The sequence below is a fragment of the Protopterus annectens genome, chromosome 11.part0, assembly GCF_019279795.1.
Source record: "Protopterus annectens isolate FY-2018-M chromosome 11.part0, PAN1.0, whole genome shotgun sequence".
NCBI lineage: Eukaryota > Metazoa > Chordata > Ceratodontiformes > Protopteridae > Protopterus > Protopterus annectens.
Genome location: NC_056745.1, coordinates 1,103,845,017 through 1,103,858,504, shown reverse-complemented (window position 1 = coordinate 1,103,858,504; position 13,488 = coordinate 1,103,845,017). Strand labels below are relative to the sequence as shown.

Genomic DNA, 13,488 nt, shown 5'->3' with positions numbered 1-13,488 from the left:
CTAAGCTACTCTCACCTTCCCTAAATCACCCTCCTTCCTTTCACCTTCAACCCATACCTACCTCCTATATCTTATCATTGCTCCAAAAACTAAAACCATCTACTCCTTCTGCAGACAAGCTTCCTGCTGAATTCTTGAAAATATCTGCCAAAGCTATTGCCTACCCCATCTCTACTCTGATAAATAGATCCTTAATCGAAGGTATTTTCCCCTCTATCTGGAAAATATCTCACATCATCCCACTTCACAAAGGTGGTAAGTCTAATGACTTCTCTGACTTTCGTCCTATAGCTCTCCTAACTCCAATAGCTAAAATCATGGAAAAATGTATACACAAGCAACTACTGAATCACCTTCTGAAAAACAACCTACTTGCAAACTGTCAGCATGGTTTTAGACCCTTCCACAGTACTACCACTGCTCTTCTCTCCTTTACCAACTCCATTAACTTCAACCGTAACAATAATTACCTTTCATCCTCTATCTTCACAGACTTATCAAAAGCTTTTGACATGGTAAACCACAAACTTCTTCTGCACATATTAAAATCTCTCTCACTTGATCCTCTTTCATTAACATGGTTTACATCCTACCTAGAAGACCGCCAACAAGCAGTTCTTTGGAAAAATGCACTATCCAACCTCCTCCCTATCTCTCTAGGAGTAGCTCAAGGCTCTATCTTAGGCCCCCTTCTATTTTCCATCTTTATTAACGACCTCCAAGTAGCTATCCCACATACAACCTGCATACAATATGCAGACAACTCTACTATTATCTGCACTGCTAAGTCACAAACAGAACTACAGTCAATCACTCAAAAAGCTTTTACCACTGTTGAACAATGGTTCTCTAATCACTGCCTACTCCTTAATCCTAAGCAAACCAAATTACTATTATTCTCACCTTCCCGTAGATCTACCCCACTAAACTTCACTATTTCTGCCACGGATAGCACTCTCATCTCTCCTGACTCAACAACCAAACTATTAGGTATTACTATTGACAATAATCTCACCTTTGACACTCACATCAATAACACAATAAAATTAGTTAATAAAAAAATTGGATCCCTTTATAGAATAAAACCCTTTCTTTCACCTGAAGCAAGGACCACCTTAGCCAGATCACACCTAATCTCTACCCTTCTATATGCTTCCCCCATATACACTAATCTCTCCAAAAACAACCTCAATAAACTAGCAACATCTTTCCATAATATTGCTCGATTTGCCACAGGATCCCCTTACACAACCCACCACTGTCTGAACCTAAGAAATCTAGGATGGTTGGAATTTCAGAACCTACTTACACTGCAACAACTCATAATAGCTCATAAGATCCTATACCAACCAACCAAAACACCTATACTCTCTAGCCTCATCTTACCAAACAATAACCTGAAACATTTACGCTCTTCCAACAAACTATGGATAAATATAACCAAACCCAATAATTCTGCAGGTGACTGTCTCTTTTCCAACTCAGTTGGCAAAATATGGAATAAACTTCCCTCAGAAATCCTTTCTTTGTCCTCTCTTCCACTTTTTAAAACACAGTTAAAAATTCATGTCAACAAACACTGGCTATGCTCTTGCACTAACCCTGATTAACTCTTTTTCCACCTCCCTACCTTTTCTTCTGCCAAACTTCCTATAATCTCTGCCTCTCTATAACATTGATAGATCTACCTCTATTACATTTGAGGCTTATGTATTTCACTGTGTGTTGCAAAAAAAAAAAAAAAAAAAAATGTTTTTCCACTTTATATGATTGGTATATTTTCTATGTATTTGACTATTTTCATGTACTACCTCTATTCAATTGCCCTGTTTTTAGCATTAATGATGCTGTACCTATCTTTGTCTTTGTCTATTATCTATTGTACTAAAATTTCTAGAGCTTTTCTCCCCGGGCCTCTACTGAAAATGGACATATAACCAGCTAGACTAGTCCAGTCAACTAATGTAAAATAAATAAATAAAATAAAATTTCTTTTTGCTATTCTTTTTATTGGAAGAGCCTTCCTTCTTCTGTTAAGGCTCCTTCGACTACAGTTGTGGCTTCTTCTGGTGCTTTTTTTCAAAGGTTTGGATATAATTCTAGTCTTGAGGCAGCTACCTGAACTTCTGTGGATACCTTTATTAAGCAATATACGTTGGATGTGATTTCCAGGGCCAGAGCTGGCTTTGCCAGTGTCATTCTCCATGGCTTCCTTGAGGGCTCTATTCTCCCTATTGTAAAGAATACTGTGACAGTGATATGGAAGGACATAATACAGTTGTGTAAAATCTTACCATAACAGTAGATGTCTTTCTATTTAGTGTTGCAGTATTCATTCCCTCCCTCCTCCCCCCTGATCCTTTATCCTTCTGGATGTGTTTGTTACATATTTTTATACTTGGACTGTCATTCCTTCTGGGGCTTTTTCATTTTTGAGAATAGTATATCTGAATGTCACCCTTATGCCCTACGCTATGTGCGGAGAGTATATATGTGACATACGGCATACCATTTGCAATCAGAAGGCTTTTGTATATTGGCCAGATGTTGGGCTGGCCTTGGCAGGAGATCTCTTTTGTAAGGAGTACTGCAACAGTGAAGACAAGGACATCTACTGTAATGGTAAGATTTTACACAACTGTACTTTCTTTGAACTTCAGCAGAAACCATTATCCATAACTTTCCCGGGTAAACAAATGTTAAATTAATAAATAAATAAATAACACTCCACAGATGAATGGAATGAGTACATTTCTGACACAGCATGAAGGTCACTCAGATTAAAAAGTCAAGGTAGGAGAAGGCTCCTACAGAAAATATATGGCTTACTGTGGTTTAAAGGGAACATTAGACAACTTAGAGTGCAAACAGAAGAGTTTGGGAGGATCAGAGTGTATGAAGTGCTAAGGGTAGGGAAAGAAATCTAGAAAGAAGAATTCAAAATCAAAGTAATCACATACTAAGTATTCATTTCTTTAATGAGAGAAAAACATTTGTTTTCTACTAAGAATGGTCTGCATACATGGAAAAACATTCAGAAGTTATTGCAGACTAAGGTAATGGTGAAAAAGCTGAAGGCAGCATGGCATAGACAGAAAGCTATTCTACAAGAAAGATGTGCAGTACGCTGAACATAAGTATGACTACATCAACAGTCCTTCATGTGGTACATGGTCTGTTACTCTCTATATCATACTGACAGCTAAATGTATGTGGAACATCAGTACTAATATAATGTCATGGCTCAGACAGCTTTATGTTCCTAATTTATAACTCTCTCATTGAAGTCTCACTGCAGGGCACATACTTTGAAAAAATAAAAGAATGCATTAGCTTATCCTCCTTTTTCAGATGGTGTGTTAAAAAAGGATGCATAAAAATAAATTATGTTATGACTAATATGTTTGCTTGATAGGTAGATCGATATTTTATGTTGAAATCTAGTTACGGTGACTTATGGCAAAAGTTATGAGGGCACATTCTGAAGCATCAGTTGAAATATGGATTTTTTTTCTCTCATTGGTTTTTAACATTATTTTGTGCTTTGTTTCAGGTGTGCTTTTGAAAAGGGTGCATTAATATCAAACAATTTTCACAAGGAAGTTTTTTATTAGGAAAACATATAGCTTTCTCATGACTAAAGTCAGGCATTCACTAGCTTTTATTTCCATCTCTTGATGCAAACATGAAAGGTTACTTTCACTTATCATATAAACTCGTTTTGCTTTGCTCAGTACTGGGATTTAACTACTATTCTTCCTGTCAAATATATAATTGTGAACTGGTTGTATTAACAGGTTTCAGCCTTTAAAATAGCATAAATTTGTATTTGGCAATGTCCAATTTATATATATATATATATATATATATATATATATATATATATATATGTGTGTGTGTGTGTGTGTATAGGATCCGTTGATATGTCGAATTTCAGTATCTTGAGACTATAAACCCAAATGTTTAAAATAGTGAAAGTTCATAATCATGAATTAGAATATCTCAAACTCGCGGTTATGACCTTACGCTACATAATGTCCGGGATTATATGTTTATGGTGCGCGGTGCCGTGTGTGGATCTAGGTGTTTTGTCAGGTCAGTGAGTGTTTTGTGAGGGATTTGAGTGGAGGTTAGAGTGTGCTTGAGTGTGCTGATATGTTTGATTTGTGTGTGAGGGACTCGAGAATGTACATGTGTGAGTTTGCTTTTGTTTCCTGTTTGTGCGATCTCGGAGTTAGTATATATAAGTAGGGGGGTGCAGGGGGGGTTGCCCCCCTGCTTATGTGTGTATGAGTTGTGTATGTGTGCAGTTTTTGTTTGTTTATGTTGTGATATGGGTGTTGTGGTGTATGTATGGTGTAGTGTATGTGGTTTGTTTGGTGTTTTGAATTTCGCGGTTTTGGGCTCGGGGTTTTGTAGTTTCTGTGTATTGTGGATTCGGTTTCATAGTTTTGAAATACTGAAATTCGATGTTTCAGTATTTTGAGATTATGAAGTGAATCTATATATATATATATATATATATATATATATATATATGTATATATAGGATCACTACATAATCTCGAAAGTTTGAAATACCGAATTTCAAACTTTCAAGACTATATAGCCGAAACCCCTAATTACCAAAAGACCAGAAGTGAGAATTTCAAAATCCTGATTATCGGGAGTTCAACATTCCTGCTTCTGGTGTTGCGTTATGGTGGAAGGTCCGGTAAGCATCTATGTTTAAATGTGCTGGTTAGGGGTTTAGTGTGTAAGTGTGTGTTGTGACTCTGATGTGTGTGTGCAAGGGGAATGTAGGTGTGTGGTGGTGTTTCGTGTGTTTGTGTATGTAGTGCGACCTTGAAGTTTGAATATTTAAGTGGGGGGTCTGTAGTTTAGGTCTGTGTGTTTCTGTTCTAGGGGAAGGTGTGTGTATGTGTATGTGTGTGGTGTATGTTGAGTGTAGTTTTCGGTAGTTTGAATTTCGAGGTTTTGATGTTTCGGTATTTTAGTGTTTCGGGTATTTGGTCTCGGGATTTTGGACATCGGTAGTTTGGGTTTTCGGGATTTAGTAGTGTTTTTATATATCTATATATATATATATATATATCTTGACAAGATATGGGGCAGCAGTAACAACCATGCAGTTCAGTTCGAGTCAAGCAGTTCAATTCGAGTCAAACAAGACGAAATATTTCCCAATAAAAACAGCTTTAATATGTGCACACAATCGGTAAGCGCTTTCACAATTCAGCTTCCTCAGACCATTAAATTTGTGCTATTAATTAATAAGCCCAAAATAAATGCAGCAATAAAAATTACTGTCATCAATAAAAAATGTTACTAATATCAAATGACTACACTAAAACTCCTAAACCATGTCTAAAAAACTGAGTATGAACTTTAAAAAGCTTTTTACCTAACACGCATACTCTTAGATTAAAACTCCTAAACCATGTCTAAAAAACTGAGTATGAACTTTAAAAAGCTTTTTACCTAACACGCATACTCTTAGATTTAAGAAAGGGTCTAATCAAGGCCCTCTCATTTAATCCCTTACCCGTATCAGCTCTTAAACGCATGATCCACTTGACTTCCTTCTACTCAGTAACACGTCTAACATTTCCTCCTCTTATATTTGGTAGGATAACCTCAACTACCATAAATTTAAAAACATGTTCATGTCCTACCAAAATAACATGCTTTGCTAGGGCATTAGTAACCAAACCTGTTCTAATATTGTAGATGTGCTCTCTGATCCTATTCTTAAAATACCTATCTGTCTTTCCTATATAAAACGAACGACACAACCTGGGAAAGGCTGGCACAGATTACCCACTCTAACAACTTTGTTCAGACTATAAGGTAGATTCACTGCCACCAGTCAGTTACTATAAGGCTCTTAAAAGGGAATCCAGTAACACTGAGTGAAGTTCATATTAATACAAATGGTAATGTTGACCAAACAGCAGGCTTTCAGAAGTGGACAGAGTTATCATCAAATATCAAATAAATATATGCAAATACTCTCAAAGTTTAAATAGTTTCTAAAAGGACCAGCCACGATGAAAAGTTTAAATTTATTTAATAATAAATAATAAAAGAACAAGAAAATACTAAATATCTATTTACAGTAGACACCAGAGTTTCAATCATAGGAAATATTAAAAATAACACAGCTAGAAAGATTCACACAGTTACAGAGAAACAATACTCAACTATTCTCACTATATTTTCCTGACTGATCTAAAGAGTGCTAGCCCCTGATCACTTACTAGCGCAAGGCAAGATGAAGTGGATAAGTGGTCTTCCTTTTTCAGGTTCCAAGAACAGACTGTTCCTGAGACTTCAGTCTCCTCTAATATTAAACATTATTGATGTACAGAATGATATCACATACATCTGGTCATCTGACTTCTGGTTCCCATGCAAACCCCATTTCCAGACTCTGTCAAGATTTAGCACCTATGTGTTACAGTACACACAGACAGAGCTTTGCTCAGATCTGCTGCAGCTCCTGGAAGTCATAAAACAATTTCAAACCTCTATCCTGCCAGAGTAGCAATTAGCACCCTGCTAGAGAAATAAAGAAGGCTTCCTAATACATGGTTTCCCAGACATTTTGTCTCTGGGTGCAACCAGAACTGTAAGATACAATCTTTATGGCCTAATTTAATTTTAACTATTTTTCAAAGTTTGCTGCAGCTGGATTGTGATTAATCTCTTCTTTTCAGCATCTTTTGTTACAACATATACCTTAAACCGGTTACAGTAATGCATGTACATTTCCTTGCTTTCCATCAGGACATACTGTTGATATATTTTCAACACAAGCAAACCTCAGAAATACATGTTCAGCAATAAGCATCTGTACAAATCTGTTTGATATACAAATGACATATATTTATTTACAAAATTCCAGCTAGCTGTGCTGGCATATTTTATACATCCACTGCCCTACTTCTCCTGACATGGCTGGCAATGCCTCATATCATCACATCACATATCAATGAATCATCCTTAACTACTGGAAGTGAAAATCAGTACTACCCTGCAGTGGTCAAAACTGGCAACCTGTAAATTGCATTGGCAGAGGCAGCTCTCTTCCACAAAGATGCAGACATTCAAGCATATACAAATATACACAAACACACACACACACACACACACACACACACACACACACACACACACACACACACACACATGCACACACATGCATGCATGCACACACACACACACACACACACACACACACACACACACACACACACACACACACACACACACACACACACACACCAACATGGGTCCATCTCTGAGATGACAGAATGTTCCCAATGTCTCTTCTTATCTTTTGTTCCTGCCTCAGTAAATCACAACTCCTTACAGTGGCAGTAGCACAACTGGTAGCACACTCACCATTGATGGAGAAGGCTGCAAGTTCTGTTCTTACAATGAATAAATTAATTAGTGACATTGCAGTGTAGCATGGGGGGGTGCTGCAGTCCTGAGTGTGATATCCTTCATATGAGAAGTTAAACCAAGGTCCCATCTGCTTAAGTTGGTGGTAGCTCAGATGGATGTAAAAGATCCCACAGCACCTACTAAAAAGAGTAGGTGTCCTTTAATTAACACAACATAAGCAAAACATTATTTATATATTTACAAAATATATGTATTTGCAGCTATATATCTACACAGTCCTATATGCCATCATTAGTATTCTTCTATAATTGACTCCCACTGCTTCTTCCACAATTATAATTTAATTTTTCACAATATATTATTTGCCATAAACAAAATAAAATTCACTATTTTGTTCCAAATAACCCATGCTACACATAATAAGTTCTTGTCTAGTTCACATATTCTTTCTTATTATCGTTTATAGTATCCATACATAATCATATTCAAATCTATAGGGTTGATGTCATTAATATTCTCCAAAAAAATTTCTTCACACAAGTTTTTCTAGAGTTTAACTACTCTTTTATATTTCTAAAAAACATGCTGTGTTGGCTTTTCACCCCACCCTCCACAAAATAAACACATTCTTTAAACCTTCTTTTTATATAGCATATTTCCCTTTACAATTAACTTATTTATTACTAGTCTCCATAGAAAATTATAACAGTCTGTAAACTTAGTATACCACTTTTTCTTTGGTTTAATGGCTTTTATCACTTTTGTAGTAATTTTCACAAGTATTTATGTAATAATATTCTTTCTTTATATTATTATACCACATCCTTCTATTCTTCTTTGTCTCATCAATTTTCATTTTCCATATAGTATTAACAGTACCTTCTTTTTCATATTCTTCCTTAAGTCATTACTGATTTTTTTTTTACTTTCCTTTTCACTCATTTTCTTTTTTTTTACTCACAGGACATATTTTCAAAATGCTGTACTACAATACTCATTATTTGTTCTTGTGATTGTTTTACCTATCCTTTTACATTTTTAATTTCTCTCATTATGCTAATATCCTTCCTTGGGTCTATATCACCATGTCAAAATACATGTTCACAGAACACGTCTTAATTGTCACAGAAATATCGACTTGTTAAAATCCCAAAAGGCCGCTTCAGTGAAGTTTTCCAAGGGAAAAATGGCTTGGCCATACACACAAAAAAAATCTTTCAAACCCTATATAGTGGGAGGCTTTGCCCCCACACCTCCTAACTAAATATGCCAACTTCGAGATTTCACTGGAGTGGAGAATAGGGCAAATCCACAATGACGGCCGAGTGATTTTTTTCCCCTGGAAAAAATTTGCTGAAGTGGCCATTCGGGATTTTAAAGGGTCGATATTTCCGTGTCGATTAAGACATGTTCAGTGAACACGTCCTTTGACATGGTAATATAGACCCCTTCCTTACTGCCTTACCCAAATATGCAGACAACCCCTCCCTTTTCCTTTGTAAATAATACCTCTGCTTAAACAGCAATGCCTCAAGCTTTTCTTGATTTTTTTATTTTATTTTATATATTTCCTTTTCCATATCATAATACTCTATTGTATTCATCTATAAATTATTCAATATATTTCTATACATCTTTCAATGCTTCTCTTTCTCTTCCTTTCTTACATCATCCTGCCACTGGAAAAAAAAACACTTTTTATACTTCTTTTTAAATTCAATCCACCATTCAGACCAATTTTTATAAAAGCCATTTATGGTGTTTTGATCCCTCCATAACTGCAATGTTTTCAGCTCTCCAAATTCATCCCATAATTTCTCATTTATTCTTTTTATTCCCTTTCTTATTTTAATATACTCCTTTACTTCCACATCTCCCTTCATACTGCTAAATGAGCCGATAAACTTGTGTCTAATGTATCACCGTCTGCTACACCCAAACCTTCCAATAGTACAAAATAATCAATTTCAGCTACAATTGCCCCTCTTTCATAAGTCTATTATTTTTTGTCCCACACAGCTAACTTACCACATTTTATCACTTTTTGTATTTAACAGCTTTCCCTTTCTTTATATATTTTCCTCTTAAATCACAATTAAAGTATCATGCAATAATAATTTGCATACTAACCACAACATGAACTACCACATTATCTAATACTTGATGAAGTAAATTCTTTTCTCACCATTTGTATATGTATATACTATAATTCTATAAACATATTTTCTCCACCTCATATCTACAGCAGTTAAACTTTCCGGTTTATTTATTTTTAACACAATACAGGCACTCCAGAACAACATTCACTTCCTAAAGTCCAAGTTATTTTTCCATACCACCATTTTTATGTTTTCAATCTTTTTTCACTTGCCTGGAACCTTACTTCCTCTATAAGAATAATATTTACATCACATTTAGCAAACCATTCCAGTGTATCTGTCCTTCTTACAATATTAATAATAATACTATTCACATATACTGCAAATAATCAAAAAATATCACTTTTCCTTCTTTTTAAGTTTAACGGGAATATTTGTATTTTCATTTTATTTTTTATTCTTTCCCCTAACTGAATATTTTCTGAGTTTATGTACAGCTATTTCTTGATCCTCAGAATCAGATTTTTCATAGAGTTATAGATTCATAGCTTGTTAGTGGGCTAACAATTTAGAGGGCCTCTGGCTAAGTTTTCCTGAAAGAAAAATGACTTCCTGTATCCAAATAGGATACTGAGGGCCAGACATTTATAGGCTACCTCTCTTCATAAGGGACATGTTTGCCAGGCCTAGAGTAAATTTTCTATTCCCCATCCACTGGCCTACACTGATCTTCAATCTAGTAATAAATCATCTTAGCTTTACAGACAGAATTCAAGTTCTTAGATCTTGTATATTTGGTAGTGTTTGACTTACAAATATGCAAAAGATTCATAAGTGTGGGGTTTGTGGGTGCCTTGTAAGCCAGGCATAGATCACCACTCAATGATCTATAGGAGACTGAGTAGAAGGAAAGAGCTTCAACTTGCTCTGTATAAGGCAGGTTTGTTTTATCCTTGAATTCTTTTTAGGATGCTCTAGCTTCTGCATATGCCTGGTTAGGTACATAATGAAGGGAACCTTGTACTCTATGATTGGTCTGACAATGGCGAGGTACAGAGCTATAATGACCTATTTGGACCTAGATGCCATGCCCTTACTTATAAGTTGCACAGCAAAAAAGGATTTCCTCATCATTGTGGTCATGTGGTGGTCAAAGGGAAAACTACTGTCTGTGTGCATACCCAAATCCCTGACCACTGGGTCAACTCTTAGGGGTATATTATGAACATTTCAATTAGCCAGGGTGGTTGAATTCCCAAAGTTTACAATTATGGATTTCTTAGCATTGAGTTTAAGACCATAGCTTCAGCACTATTTGTTAGTCAGAGTTGGGCCTTCTTGAAGAGTTGATGATAACCCCCAGCTTGAAATCATCTGCAGACTTAGTCAGCCATAAACCTTCCACTTTTGCTTCCATTTCAGAGAAATAGATACCAAAATGTACTAACCTCTTGGTGGAGGTTTCCTCACCTATTTTGACCTTCTGGGTCCTATTAGTGAGTTATTTGCCTATCCAGCTGGTGATAAAAGGGATATGCACAATTTTCATTAACTGAAACACATTTAAAATGGTTCCTTGCCTTTCTTTTTCATCTTTGGTGGTGCATTTTTAAATCTTTTTTCTTCAACTTACCCTAACAACATTCTTTTCAGTCCCTTCACAATTATCTAAATTGTCACTTTCAATTTCTTCTTTATTTTCAACACTGTCAAGTACATTGCTTTTATCTTCCTGAAATATAACCTTTTTATCTAATTCGTTTTTATTGATTCATCCTCATTTTCATTAATACCTTCACCCTTTTCCTCTTCTTACTCATTACTTTCAGACATTGCAATTCTTTCTTTATCACTCTGCTCTACATTATATTGCTTATTCTTTTTGCAATCAATACAAACATGCCCAACACTTTTACATATTCTATATTCCTTTTTAAACTTATTCATCATATGACCAATCCCCCACATTGATTACATCTTATTTTTGTACACTCATTTATCAGATGACTGATATCTCCAGGAAAAAATAAATTTCAGCTGCCCCATATACCTAATTGCTCTTCTATTGCTATGCAAGTATATAACACTTGGTGAATACTTTATCAATCTTTTTCATATTTTAAAATAAAATCCATTTCCCACACCCATTCCAAATATGCCTCTCATCTTTAACTTTCACAATATCAGAAACTGAATAATATATTAATAAAAAATATGTTTTTACATATTTTAACTCAATTCCATTAGTATGAAATTGTACACCTTTTTTTTCTAAATCGAATCTCTTGCCTGGAAAATCTGAACTCATTCCAGGGGCAACAGTCTTTCTTTTTTCACAGTTAAGTACAAATCTTTCCATTAAATCTTCACTCTCAAATGTTAAGTCACAAAATGTCCCTTTCTCCAAATGAATCAAGGATCTAATGTTTTTTGCTTCAAAACCCAAAGGTAGCACTAAGCTATCCCACACAAAATGCATGTCTATCATTCCTTCTTTCTTACCTAAACAGCAAACATTTTCTTTATTTTTAATAATGTTTTCAGTACCTTTTATTCTTTCAATTACATCTACAAATTTCCAGATTGCACCCAACTGTAACCTTATGTCCATTCATCTCATGACTCATTTTCTTTCTGCTCAACTCACTGTCCTTTCTGAAAATCTTTTCCATCATATCAAACCATGAAATTTCATTCTCTTCTCCAGGATCATCTTTGTTCAATAAACTAATCTGTCTTTCATCAGGCAGACCTCCAGAAGCAATTTCACTTACAACAATTTCTTCAAATTTCTAAGGTGTTAAAGTCAGATAGACAGTTACTGTTTGTATTATTCACTCACTTTTCAACATTTTCTGTCTTACTGACAGAACCACACTGCTATCACCAACAGAACAATTATCTTCTCCCTCCATTACTGCACACTGACTCCTAGCTGGCTCTGTTCTAGGAACAGAAGCAGGCAGAGCAGCAGCAAAAACATTCCTCCTCACAATGAAAAGAGTAGGAGTTCTTTTTTTGTACAAATATTTGAAATGCATATGTTTACATATTTACAAATAAACTTACATTAAACACTACAATCCTTTATTATTAACCTCTCTTTACATACGTATAGATCCCCCACTTTTTCCACAACCACCACTTAATTTTCCGTATTATATTTAGTAACATCCACTTTCCACCAAAGGTAATATCATTCAGTCTCTCATTTCAAATTGTCCAAATAATACAAAACATTTTTTATCTAAATCGTTGATGTATTCTTTTCTATATTTTCCATAAAAACATATTCAATCTTATGCATATTTATCTGATTATAATCTTGGTATTCTTTAAGTATTTTATTTTTTATTCATTTTCCCATATTTTTATACATTAAAAAAACACAAGTTGTTTCTAACGCTCCAAAAACAAAAAACACATTCTTTCATTTATTTTTATAAGGCACATTTCCCTTTACAGGCAAAGTATTAATGTGCATCCTTCATATGAAATCTTAACATTCAATATTGCTCTTACACATTTTATTTGTGTGCTTTATAGCTTTTAGTTTTCCCTCTGTTAAATGTTTCTATGGATTCACAGAATAATTTTACATTATATTTTTATACCGTATCTTCCTATTTTTTGTATTCATTCTATTTTTAATTTCCACAATTTTATTTTTTCTAGATGCGTTTTTATAACTTCAATTCTCCATTCTCTCTCCCTTTTACTTATTTTATTATAGCTCATTTTTGTTATATTTCTCTCTAAATATACTTATTAGTAAAAAAAAAAAAAAACCAAAATGAGAAACAGTCCACCAAAATGTAATACACAGACCAAATAGCTGTTTCTCTGTGGTAGATTCAAGATGCAAAACACAGAAGTAGAATGCAAATGAATAAGTAATTCTTCTTTATTTAATTTGGTTGAGCGCTTTCATCTAAACAAATGTAGATTTCATCAGAACAATGAACTGCCCTTAGGG

General features: G+C 34.8%; 1 protein-coding gene across 1 annotated transcript in view; it reads right to left on the bottom strand.

The window, feature by feature from the left end:
• The window catches only part of RERG (RAS like estrogen regulated growth inhibitor), an 865,035-nt gene that overhangs the window by 732,199 nt on the left and 119,348 nt on the right, over nucleotides 1–13,488 (bottom strand). The gene's annotated exons all lie outside the window — the stretch shown is intronic.